Below are 13,307 nucleotides of genomic sequence, written 5' to 3' on the forward strand. Positions count from 1 at the left end.
GTAGACTGAATTTATGTAACACTGGGTTGCAACTAATCTGCTCCTTTTTTGAATCAACTTGCTCTCTTGGAATGGGCTTGAATGAGTAAAATCAAGATAAAGAGCCAACTGAAAGAATGTGTCGGTGTCCATACTGCTGCAGGAGTGATGTATGTTCACCTGACTCTATTGGCCTGGTGTTTTTGGTTTCTGGTTTTTTTTTACAAGTCCATCACTGCCCCAGATCCTGATCATTCATTCTCTTTTTACTGTAGTATTTATTTACATGTCAGCAGCAAACTATTAGATCGGGAGAAGGGGGACCCTTTGCTGTTATTCAACTATGTATAGTTATCCCTTCCTCATCAGTTTCACTTTATCTTGGGTCAGCATAAGAAATTAAATGGGAGTTTTGAGGAGTTGTGCAGAAACCACAGATAACATGCAAAGAAAGGCCTAGAGATGATACAGAAAATTTGGAAACTTAGAAATGCATGAAATAGATGTATAGTATTATGTAGCATCAACATATTTCATCTTTTAATACCATAATAATTCAGACTTCTCTGGTACAAAGAGAAGACCAACAAATTTTATGTAGATTTTCCAGATTGCAGGGGGCACTGCACCCCCTAACCCCCATGATGTGGAAGGGATAACTGTACAATTTTCTCATCACTGAACGCTCTCACTGTGATCTATACTATGTAAAAGGTGTTAGGAACGAGGTATTCAAAGGCATCCCAGACAAAATCCCTGTCCTCCAAGAGCCAGAAGGGTCAGTCCTCAGAGATCATCTACATAAGGAAAGTGAAGAGGTCATGTGCCTTCCCCAAGGTCACATGTGTCAGAAGAAGGATTTTAGCCCAGGCTCTCTGATTGCAGAGTACCCCAGCCACTTCAGCATTTCAGCGTCCTTAGACACAGATGGGAAACCCTCTATATAATAGCAGATGAACTCAGTTTTAGTTCCTAAGAAGTCATGACCCTATGGCTGACCCCAGTGATGGGCATCTTGGAAATTAGTCTATATGGTCTTTGGACAATCAACACACAACCCACCTCTGCTACTAACTGGGATTTTGGATAAATCCTCTACCTTCTCTCTCCACCCCTTGGTTTTCTCATCTATATATGGATTTTGTACTGTTGCCTGCCTACTGGAGTATCGAACAGACTGATGTGAAAACCAGAATAGGCTAGATCAGTATGTTCCCAATGGATAACTGCAGAGATGATCACAGGGTCATAGAGTTCAAGCTGGAAGGTCTTCACAGGCCACCTGAGCCACCCCCTTTTTTTTACAGATGAGGAAACTGAGACCTAGAAAGAGAAAGTGCTTTATGCCCAAGGTCACATATGCAATAAGCAGCAAAGTAAGAATTGGAAACTAGGACCTCTCTTTCTAGATCCATCACACTGTTGCTATTCTGGACCTCCATTAGACTATTTTTAAAAAGTGAAAGAAGGAAAATACGTTTCTGTTTTGTAATAATTTAAACAATTGATAAATAACTAAAAATAAAATAAGTTTTTAAAAAATGTATTAATCAAATAAAATGAAACAAGGCTAATAAATTCTACTCATGTCCAGATTATGTGACCTTGGACAAATGATTTAAATTCTCTGCTGGTCAATTACTCATCCCCAAAATGAGAAGAGTGGAAGTCTCTTCCAGCTCCAAATCTATGGTCTTCTGAGCTCCATATCCCTGTGTGGAATGCATGGTATAACACAAAGATACTTGGGGATCCAAGGTTCTGGGCTCAAATCCTAACCAACTCAGCACTTCTCCTACTACTAGAGCAGAGTCAATTCATTCTATTCTAGACTCCTCCCCTGTAACAGCTGCCCAACATGGGTCTTCAGGTCCATTTTAGCTCGATCTCTAATATAAAACCATCAGAGCCAGATATCCACCCTGCAGACAGACCTCCCCATCCTCACTGCTCTCCTCTCCAGCCTACAGAAAAAGAAAACCCAAACAAGCCGACCTGAAACCTTCAAAAGCATTTACAGAAGGAGGAGGCTCAGAAATCCCCCCTTTGAGGTCAGCAAACCAGAGTTCCACTTTCCCCTCCAATTTCCTGTGCTTTTTTTTTTTAACATCGACATGCAAAATTTTGGGGGAAATTACTGAGTAGCAACATCTGTCATTCTTGAAACTTCAAAAGGCCCTGTCCAAAAAATCATGTTAACAAAGCCAAGCAGGCAAGAGGAAGCTTCCTGGGGATGGACTGCTTTATCTAAACACGAGGCCCCTACGCCCTGTCAGACAACATTAACCCCTGGGCTGCTGCAGGCACCATGAAAAAAGCAAGCAAGCGGCTGCATCCCAGCAGGGAAGCCACCAGTGTTCATGAGAGGCAGAAGTCATAATTTCCATCCTCCTGTCCCCACGGGAAGCTTTCAACCACATTGTTATCCCTTCAGAAGCACCCTTCCCACCTGCTACAAGGCCAGCCCAGTGCATCTAACAGTAACGAGAGATCCATAAGAGGGACCAGCAAGAACTTCTTTATAGAAAAAGGTTCCTCTTGGAACATAAGATTCCAATTTCTGTTCAGTTTGCTGGGATCCTCGTCTTACAGTTATGACCCTTACTCAAGTCTAAGGATGTTAAGACAGTGGGGCTACTTATCTCTGTCACATTATAAGAGTCATAGATCATGAGATCATAGATCTAGAGCTTAGACTCCATTGAGTCCAACCTCCTTGTTTTTCAAAAGACAAAAGTGAAGCTGACCAAGGTTGAGTGATTTGTCTGGTTTTATAGTTAGTCCGAAACAGGATTTGAACTCAGAACTTTCTGATACTGGGGCAGCTAGGTGGCGTAATGGATAAAGCATTGAACTTGGAATCAAGAAGACTCATCTTCCCAAGTTCAAATCTGGCCTCAGATACTTACCAGTTAAGTAACCCTGTTTGCCTCAGCTCCTCATCTGTAAAATGAACGGGAGAAGGAAACGGCAAACCACTCCAGTGTCTTTGCCAAGAAAACCCCAAATGGGGTCACAAAGAGTCAGACATGACTGAAACAACTGAATAATTTCCTGACATCAAACCCAATACTCCATTCATTGTGCCATCTAGCTGCCAAAGGATAATTTTTAAAAATTAGTTCTATTTACTCATTATTTTCATTCAAAGGATAGGAGCTCACCCTGTGATTTCATGACAGGATGAGTTCCTCTACAAATAAAGATCAATCAGTGTCTCATTGGAGTCACCCACAGCACTCACGGAGAGCTCATGGGACTTGATGGGAGGTTAACACAGCTGCCATTATGTGTCTGAAGTGGGGCATGACCCCAGACCTTCCTGATTCAGAGGCCGGCTCTTCAGCAACTTCTCAACCCCCAGAGTTGCAACAAAAAATAACCCAAAAGGCACAATGAGAAGAGGGACATTTGTGAAATCTTTTCTCATCAGTTCCTCAAATCAGGGGACATGTCACGGGATGGAACTGGCCGAGTTAGCAACAAATGATGCACCATAGTTAATGGGCCTGCCCACCCCGAAGCATCTTTTTTATCTGGGTGCATGTTATTTCCAGATCCCAGCAGCCCCCCACCAAAAGACCAGAGAGTTGTAAACTCTCTGGGGGCAGTTTTGGTTTTCCTTTCCTATTTCTAGCACCTACAAAAAAGAGTGGCATATAGTATTCACTTAACAGTGCTTCTCCAATGCCCACAGTAGGGTTCTGGTCAATATTTCTTGAATGAAGAAGCAGAATAGGACAATATGCAATGACAATATGTCAACTGGCTTTTGATCATGCCATCCTAATGCTCATCTCTCTGCACGATGTCTCCCAATCAGGTAGTCCCTATTTAGCCACAATGACAATGACTAGCCTAAGCCGAAATTGTATATGGACCAATGATGGAATTATTGTCCTGAAGTAATTAACCTCCCAACCCTCAGAAGCACATCATAAAAAGAGGCAGTTGGAGAGCACAGGGGATAGAGGGCTAGACTTTGGCATCAAGAAAACCAGAGTTCAAAACCAGCCTCAGACACAGCGTGTGACTTTGAGTAGTGTTTAAGTGGCTTGCCTAACTTCCTCATCTATAAAATGGGAATAATAATATCCACATCCCATGGTTTCTGTATGGATCAAATGAGATAGTTTAAAGTACCTTGCACACCTTAAAGGGTGATATAAACACTACCTATTATTGTCATAGGGGAAGAGAACAAGCAATTCTGTAGTGCTCTAGGCACAATGATGGTGGTGGTGGCGATGGTGATGATTAAGGGGTCACTGGGGCTGGGATCAGGGGTGGACTATGAAAACTACCTCTTCCACTCACCTGTTTGAAGGCAGGGCCTATCTTCCTTACTTGTGCCTGATTCTTAATGACTTTTTGATAATGCTTTATCATTCATTTATTCATTCAAGGGTACTCTCAGCATAACATTGCAGAAAGAGGGCACTGGATTGGAAGTCAAAGGGCCTGGGGAAGAATCAACTTTGCTACTGATCAAATGCATGCACATACATGCAAATACGCGTATGTATATTTATATACTTCACAACCTTATACAGATATACACCTTCAAACAGATGTACTCATGCATGTGTGTACATATATATATATATACACTTTTAAGGTTTGCAACACCCTACACACACACACACACACACACACACACACACACACATACATACACACATTATAGGGTTGTACAGACCTTTAAACACTGTATAAATACTAACTAATGTTGTTATTACTGTTTATTGGTTGTGTGACTTTGGACAAGTCACAACTCCAGCCTCATTTCATCATCTGTCAAATGAGGAGATTGGATTAGAGTTCTCTTCCATCTCTAACTGATGATCTTATAAGACAACTAAAAAAGAAAATTAATTATACAAAAGAATGGTCAAAGGTCATAGATTTAGAGATGGACAGAGTCTTATAGGTTGTTCAGTCCAATCCTGTCATTTTACAGATGGGGAAACAAAGGCTCAGGTTAAGGTTAGAGAAGTGACATACCCAAGATTGAGCTGATATCTAAACCCGGGATTTCCCATCTCTAAGTCCAAGAGCTTATTCCCTTAGGTAGAATTTTGAGTTATGTGAGAGTTCTCCTGAGGAATAAGAATCCTAGAGGGTAACAACCATGGCCTGCATTGGGAATCTAAAGACTCCAACCCCAACTGGACAGTGAGCTGTCATAGATCCACACTTCCGAAATCTTCCAGCAAAGCTTTTACCAAGAAAATGATAAGATAGACTTTTAAAAAGGGATCCATGAACAGGGCAATAAGAAAGCTAATCATAAGCTTTTTGGTAAGATTGTACTAAGACTTAATATTAAGAATACAGACCAAAGCCAACCATGAACTAACTGAAAACACCAAAGGGAAACCCCCTGGTGGTTGACTCTTGTTTGGGGGCTGGGAGGCCATGCTTACTCTTCTGTGGAGGATTTGTGGATCCTAACCTCAGAGGCAGCTTGCTTGCTTTCCACCCCCCTTCCCTGCTTACCATAGAAGATTACAAAATAGCTTTTTCTAAAGGTAACTGGAAACTCAGCTTCTTCAATGCGAGATTTGAAATGTCAGCAAATGCCAATTATGAATAAGGCTGTAAAAAAAAAAAGTGATCTCACTGCTTGGGGCCCATCTGTGGGTGAGTGGCTCAGCCAGAAGCTTAGGATTTTCTAACCTGTTTTGCAATGGCCTTGACAGGGTGAGTGGGGCAAAGATTCAGGAGCAGATAGTTGCTTGTTTGTGGAGATAAAGCAGGGCCCCTATGAGCATTTTCCACGGGTATCTTATAAGGAAAAAAAGGCTCCAGTGTATTGTTGCATAACACATAGGATTATGTGGATTCCTGTGAAACTGATAAAGGAACTTCCTTAGATCTTGCAAAATGGCCAAATGGCCCAGTGGAGACTCAGAGATGTGGATTGAGTAAGAGGAGGCTACAATTGAGGGGAGGAAATCTCCAGCAAACTGTCATCCATTTATTAGGACTCCTGTTGGCTGAACTCATGACCTTCCCTCCAAACCCTCCCCTCTTCCTGACCTCCCTATCACTGTCCAGGGAACCACCATCTTCCTTCCCAGTTACTCTGACTCACAAGCGAGGTATCATTCTCCACTCACCCTCCATGTCAGTCTATTGCCAAGACCTGTAGATTCTTCTTTTCTGCAGGCTCGTGTACCCACCCCCTTCTTACTTCTGATACCTGGTACAGACCCTTGTGGCAATGGCCACACTTTACCGATTGGTCTTCCTAAAGCACAGATCAGATCAAGTCAATCAGCTCCAATGACTGGTTACCCCTTACCTCTAGGATCAAATGCAAAATCCTTTATTTGGCTTTTGTTCTCCTTCCTTTCTTTTCCATCTTTACATCCTCCCTCCACATATGCTACAATCCAGTGACACTGGTCTTTCTACTGGTCCTCACAAATGATACTCCATCTCCTGATGCTGGGCATTTCCCCTAGCTGTTCCCCATGCCTGTGATGGTTTCCTTTCTCATCCCCACCTCCCAGCTTCTCCAGCTTCCTCCAAATCCCAGCTACAAGAAGCTTTTTCTAATCCCCTTTAATTAAGCTAGTTCAATTTTCTCACACATTATCTCCAATTTATCTGTATCTATTTTGTTTGTACAGTTTTTTGTAAGGTGTTGCTTCCCAACAGATTTTGAGCTCCTTCAGGTCTGGGACTGTTTTCGCCTTTCCTTGGATCTTTGGCACTCAGTTTAGTGCTTTGCACATAGTAGGCACTTAGTGTTTAGTGACGACTTAGAGTGGTAGTGCCGTGTAAGACAATTATATTAAACTCAAATGAAAATGGGGCCATTAATCCCACACATAAAGATCCCTATGGGACACATATTGACTTAGTTTTAAGATGTTACATTAGCTATGTTCTGCTGTATTTATTTATTTTGTTAGATATTTCCCAATTACAGTTTAATCTGGTTTGGGCTGCATTTCTCTGGCCTCGGGAAGATAAAACCATCGCCAGATTCAGGAAGGTGTGCTTTCCTGCCTTTGACATGGGCAGGGATGTGACCATGGGTAAGGAATGTTAAGTGGCCAGTGGCCTGGGCCATTATTACATCCGATTGTAGGGAAACAACATGCTCAGAGACAAGTTAATATAAATTGGACATATCAAATTGAAACAAATATGAAATAGAAGTAAATCCAAATAATTTTCAGGACAGAAGAAAGTAAGAACTTTCAGAGAGTTGGGGGGTAGGGTCAAGATAGGCCTCATGTAGTAGGTAGTACTCGAGGGGAATGTTGGAAAAAACTGGAAATTCTAAGATGTGGAATAACAGCAGATTTCTTGACCAAGAGGAGAGCAGATCCACTCTGGATCCACCCTGGACGGGGCAGGAGCTAACCTCTGTCTTAGTGTCATTCAGCATTCCGAGGCTGAACTCTGTGAGAAGAGTATGTATGGTAATAAGCAATGGTATGCACCCATCATAATGTACCAGAATAGACCCCAGAAGTCAATAACAGCTTGACATTCCAATGTATTGGGATCTTTTTTTCAACGAGCAGTGAAGCATTTCAGTAATTGGTATCATTTATGGAGGGAGTTAATTTATTAATTTAATTTGCTTGGGCCTAGGTTTCTTCTTTGTTTTTAAAACATGAAGGCTGAATTGGGTGGTGTCTGGTATCCTTTCTGGCTCTAAATCTAGGATCCAGTCATGATCAACATGACCCTGGCTAAAAGGCCTACCTCTGTGGCCATCTGGTTCAAATCCCTCACTTTACAAATGAGGAAACCAAGGATGAGAGAGGTGAAATTATTTTTCCAAGGTGTCATGATCATTAAGATCTGGAATTTGAACCTAGACCACATGTTTCTATGTTAGCACTCTTGTACCACCACCCTTCTTTCTTTAGGAGGGAAAGAAACTTTAGTGACCACTTGGTGATAGCTGAATCTATTTCTTAGTTTTACAAGTGAGAAAACAGAATCTCAGAGAAATGAAATGACCCACCCAAGGTTACATTCTCAAGAAAAAATAAAGCCAAAATGTGAGCTTGGACCTACTAAGACTGTGCTCATCCCCTTAAGGTGATGTCTCAAAGCAACTTAAGGCCATGTTTTGTTCTTGAAACAGGTATACCATGGGCTACAGAGTACCATACCTAGAACTCCAGAAAGCAAGGTCTCCATTAGGTTCTAGAAGTTCAGAGGGAGAACAGAAATTCCACACAAAGGGCCCTGGACTCAGGATCCCCCTTAATAACTGAAAATCGATGAGAAATCTAGAGTTGCATTGTAGACTGTAAGCTATCTGACAGAGAATGAGCAGTTTCAATGCCTTCTCAATGGTTTAAAGAGAGCTTCCAAAGTCTTGTCTTGGACAATAGGATGGATGTGAGCAATAGTGTTCCCTGGGAATGGGAGACTATTTTTAGGGTCCCTTGTTTGAGCTGTTTATTAATCTTTGGAACAAGTCAATTTCTCATCTTTAATTCAACTGATGAAATGGCTTTTCCAGATATGACGACCCTGGCTCCCTCTTTTAAACATGTTTCCAGTTCCTTGGAAAGCACTTGGAGAGAGCTGTTAACAAAGTTATTCTAGAACTCTAGCTGCTCTGATGGTATGGATGCCTCAGATGGTGATTCCTGAAGTAAAAAGCAATTGCAATCCACCTTTCCCTTTCTCTCTCTTCTCTCTCTCTCTCTCTCTGATACACCCACATACATACATACACACACACACACACACACACACACACAAACACACATAAACCAAGTAAATTTTCCTTACTGAATATAATAACCTCTTCCTCCGAGTTCAAAGCCTCCTGTCAAATATTTCACCACACTTGGCAGCTAGGTGGTGGGGAAGGCAGTATTTTGCAAATGAAGAGGCAACTCAGAATTAAGGTCGATGGTACCCTGTCAGAGTGAAGTGAACTATTTGCAAAAATGCTCCTGAGAGACAGCAGGCCATTCTTGACTTGTGAAGTGCCCTGTCTTGAGCCAGTGTAAATTTCCTAAAGTCATTGACTGAATCTCTGTCCATCATCCCAGCAGATACTTTAAGATTAAATTCACACATAATAAAAAAAGAAATATTAGAATTGTGGAGCAGTAAGATAATCACCCAAAGGATCCATAGAATTTAAAGAGAGTTTCAAAATCTGAGTACTATGGCATGCCAAGAGATGTTGGTGTGATGCTCACTGGGGTGCTGACAAAAAAAGTGCATTAACAAAAATAATGTTTCCAAAGAGCTCACATCACTAATGAAGCAGTCCTGGACCGTTCCCAAGGCAGTGATGAGGAATGAGCAGTTGAATGATGATGGGGGTAGAAACTTGTCTAAAGATACCCCTATTTTCTACTCTCAAGAGCAAAGCCACCTCCCAGGTGACCACAGGGCTGACTGTTAAATCCGTTAGTGGACACAAGAAAGCACATTACATGAATTGGCAGTTCTTGCCTGAAAGTCTACACAAGATGAAAAAGAAATTTGGTCCAGACAAACAAGTCAGGGTCAGTCTGCTTCACAAAATAGAATACAGTCTACCTCATAAAGTGTGCCTCAAGAACAATATTGTCTCCTTTCCATGGGAAGTCTTCCTGGTTCCTGACAAAGATGGTCTATAATGATCTTTTTTGTTCAACTAACTTGTTCATATAGAAAAGGAGCAAAAGTTTGCAGGGCAAAGATAGAAAGATGAAACAGAAAGATTTAACAATGACAACAAACCACTTCCAATATGGCGCCCCCTACCATACAAAAGAGGGCAGGTAAGTGTTGCAGTGGATAGAGTGCCAAATGCGGAGTCAGGAAACTCCTCTTCCTGAGTTCAAATCTGGCCTAAGACATGCAAATGAGTGACCCTGAGCAAGTCACTTAACCCTGTTTGCCTCAGTTTCCTCATCTGGAAAATAAATTGGAGAAGGAAATGAATAACTACTACAGCATCTCTGCCAAGAAAACCCCAAATGGGGTCATGAAGAGTTGAACACAACTAAAAAACAACTTCAACAACAACCCTATACATGAGTCTGCAGGGGTACCAATTATATCTGTTCTCTTCAGTTTGAAAAAAAGCGGAGAGAAATTAACGATCTACGTAGGTTTTGCTTTAGGTATTTAGGGATGGGAAATGGGGCTGGAAGGATATTTTTTTTCTTCTCTCCTTTGGCTATAACCTCAGAAGATGTCTGCTTTCTCTCCTGAAGGCAAGATCACAGGTAGATTCAGGTGGGTTCCTAGTTTGTTTTTTTTTTAACTTTTAACATTTATTTTCACAGCATTTTGGGTTACAAATTTTCTCCCCTTTTATCCCCTCCCCCCCCCAGACCCAAGCATTCTAATTGCCCCTGTGACCAATCTGCTCTCTCTTGTATCATCCCTCTCTGCCCTTGTCTCCATCTTCTCTTTTGTCCTGTAGGGCCAGATAGCTTTCTTTACCCCTTAACCTGTATTTCTTATTTCCTAGTGGTAAGAACATTACAGTTGATCCTAACACTTTGAGTTCCAACTTCTTTAGCTCCCTCCCTCTCCACCCCTTCCCTTTGGAAAGCAAGCAATTCAATATAGGCCAAATCTGTGTAGTTTTGCAAATGATTTCCATAATAGTTGTGTTGTATAGGACTAACTATATTTCCCTCCATCTTATCCTGTCCCCCATTACTTCTATTCTCTTATGATCCTTTCCCTCCCCATGAGTGTCGACCTCGGATTGCATTCTCCTCCCCATGCCCTCCCCTCTATCATCCCCCCCACCCTGCTTGTGCCCTTGTCCCCCACTCTCCTGTATTGTGAGATAGGTTTTCCTATCAAAATGAGTGTGCATTTTATTCTTTCCTTTAGTGGAATGTGATGAGAGTAGACCTCATGTTTTTCTCTCGCCTCCCCTCTTTATCCCTCCACTTATGAGTCTTTTGCTTGCCTCTTTTATGAGAGATAATTTGCCCCATTCAATTTCTCCCTTTCTCCTCCCAATATATTTCTCTCTCACTGCTTGATTTCATTTTTTTTTAAGATATGATCCCATCCTCTTCAATTCACTCTGTGCACTCTGTCTCTATGTATGTGTGCGTGTGTGCATGTGTGTGTGTGTACTCCCACCCAGAACCCAGATACTGAAATGTTTCAAGAGTTACAAATATTGTCTTTCCATGTAGGAATGTAAACAGTTCAGCTTTAGTAAGTCCCTTATGACTTCTCTTTGCTGTTCACCTTTTCATGGTTCTCTTCATTCTTGTGTTTGAAAGTCAAATTTTCTTTTCAGCTCTGGTCTTTTCATCAAGAAAATTTGAAAATCCTCTATTTCATTGAAAGACCAATTTTTTCCCCTGAAGTATTATACTCAGTTTTGCTGGGTAGTGATTCTTGGTTTTAGTCCTAGTTCCTTTGACTTCTGGAATATCCTATTCCATGCCCTTCGATCCCTTAATGTAGAGGCTGCTAGATCTTGTGTTATCCTGATTGTATTTCCACAATACTTGAATTGTTTCTTTCTAGCTGCTTGCAATATTTTCTCCTTGACCTTGGAACTCTGGAATTTGGCCACAATGTTCCTAGGAGTTTCTCTTTTTGGATCTCTTTCAGGCGGTGTTCTGCGGATTCCTTGAATATTTATTTTGCCCTCTGGTTCTAGAATCTCAGGGCAGTTTTCCTTGATAATTTCATGGAAGATGATGTCTAGGCTCTTCTTTTGATCATGGTTTTCAGGTAGTCCCAAAATTTTTACATTGTCTCTCCTGAATCTATTTTCCAGGTCAGTTGTTTTTCCAATGAGATATTTCACATTACCTTCCATTTTTCCAATCTTCTCGCTATGTTCTGTGATATCTTGCTTTCTCACAAAGTCCTTAGCGTCCATCTGTGCCATTCTAGTTTTGAAAGAACTATTTTCTTCAGTGAGCTTTTGAATCTCCTTTTCCATTTGGCTAATTCTGCTTTTGAAAGCATTCTTCTCCTCATTGGCTTTTTGAACCTCTTTTGCCAATTGAGTTAGGCTAGTTTTCAAGGTGTTAATTTCTTCGACATTTTTTTGGTTCTCCTTTAGCAGGGAGCTGATCTGCTTTTCATGCTTTTCTTTCATCTCTCTCATTTCTCTTCCCAGTTTTTCCTCCACCTCTCCAACTTGATTTTCAAAATTCTTTTTGAGCTCTTCCATGGCCTGAGCCCATTGGGTGGGCTGGGACACAGAATCCATGATTTCTGTGTCTTTGCCTGATGGTAAGCATTGTTCTTCCTCATCAGAAAGGAAGGGAGGAAATGTCTGTTCTCCAAGAAAGTAACCTTCAATTGTCTTATTTCTTTTCCCTTTTCTGGGCATTTTCCCAGCCAGTGACTTGACCTCTGAATATTCTCCTCACACCCACCTTGCCTCCTGGTCCTCCCAGCCAGCATTTGGGGACTAAGATTCAAATGCTGCTTCCCGCCTTAGGGCTTTTGGCGGGGACAGGGCTGCTATTCAGTGTGAGAATTAAGTTCAGGTGGTCAGGTTGGGGCAGGGCCACCTCTCAGGCTCAGTTCCTTCAGGGGGTTTATGCACAGACCTTCCACAATGGATCCAGGCTCCTGCCCGCTTGGGGAAACCCTGTCTGCAGCCGCCTCTCAGCTTCTACCTCCCAGGGGGGCCCGAATCATGGGGGCACCCCACTCCCCTCTCGACCCGCCAAAGAAACTCTCTCACCGACCACCATCACCTGTGGGTGGAGGAACTTGTGCGGCCACTGGAGATCCCGTCCCTGAAGCCTGCTCGGGTCTGTTTCTCTTGGTGCCGAGGCCGCAGCAGGTCTCCCTAGTTTTTCTCCAAGGAAACAGTCTCTCTACTTCCCCTTTTCCATCTCTTTTTCCCTGTCCCCTTGCCTGTTCCTCATCTAACTCTCAAATCTCTCTCCTCTGAGGGCTGGGAGCTTGCAGATGCCCTTTTCTCTTTTCACCCAATCAAGAGATGCAATGTTATGTGGCCTGCCCCGGCTGGAAGGCTCCAATCCATCCTGGGGAAGATGTTCATTTTTCTGTTTCATCCTATCTTCCCACAGATACTTGGCAGGTAAGTTGTAGCCTCTTCTTCTGTCAATAATTTTCTAACTGTGTATGTACCTATTCTCATGTGCATTCCTTGCCTAACTATAGTGTGTGGATGTGTTTGTATATGCATGCCAGGGAACAACACATATGTTGTTAGAGGTTGTCAAGAGTGTCAGAAAAAAACCCTACTAAAAAAACCAGGCAAAGCTAACTTGCTCATGCCTGTTGGAAAATGTAGCTATAAAATCTAGAGGTGAGTTTCATTAACACAATTATCTAGAATAGATTTCAGAAAACTTTTAATAATGGAAAAAATG

General features: G+C 42.0%; 1 protein-coding gene across 1 annotated transcript in view; it reads right to left on the bottom strand.

Moving 5' to 3' along the window:
• TGFBR2 (transforming growth factor beta receptor 2) overlaps window positions 1-13,307 on the bottom strand; it is an 88,190-nt gene that overhangs the window by 21,381 nt on the left and 53,502 nt on the right. The gene's annotated exons all lie outside the window — the stretch shown is intronic.

The sequence above is a fragment of the Notamacropus eugenii genome, chromosome 3, assembly GCF_028372415.1.
Source record: "Notamacropus eugenii isolate mMacEug1 chromosome 3, mMacEug1.pri_v2, whole genome shotgun sequence".
NCBI lineage: Eukaryota > Metazoa > Chordata > Mammalia > Diprotodontia > Macropodidae > Notamacropus > Notamacropus eugenii.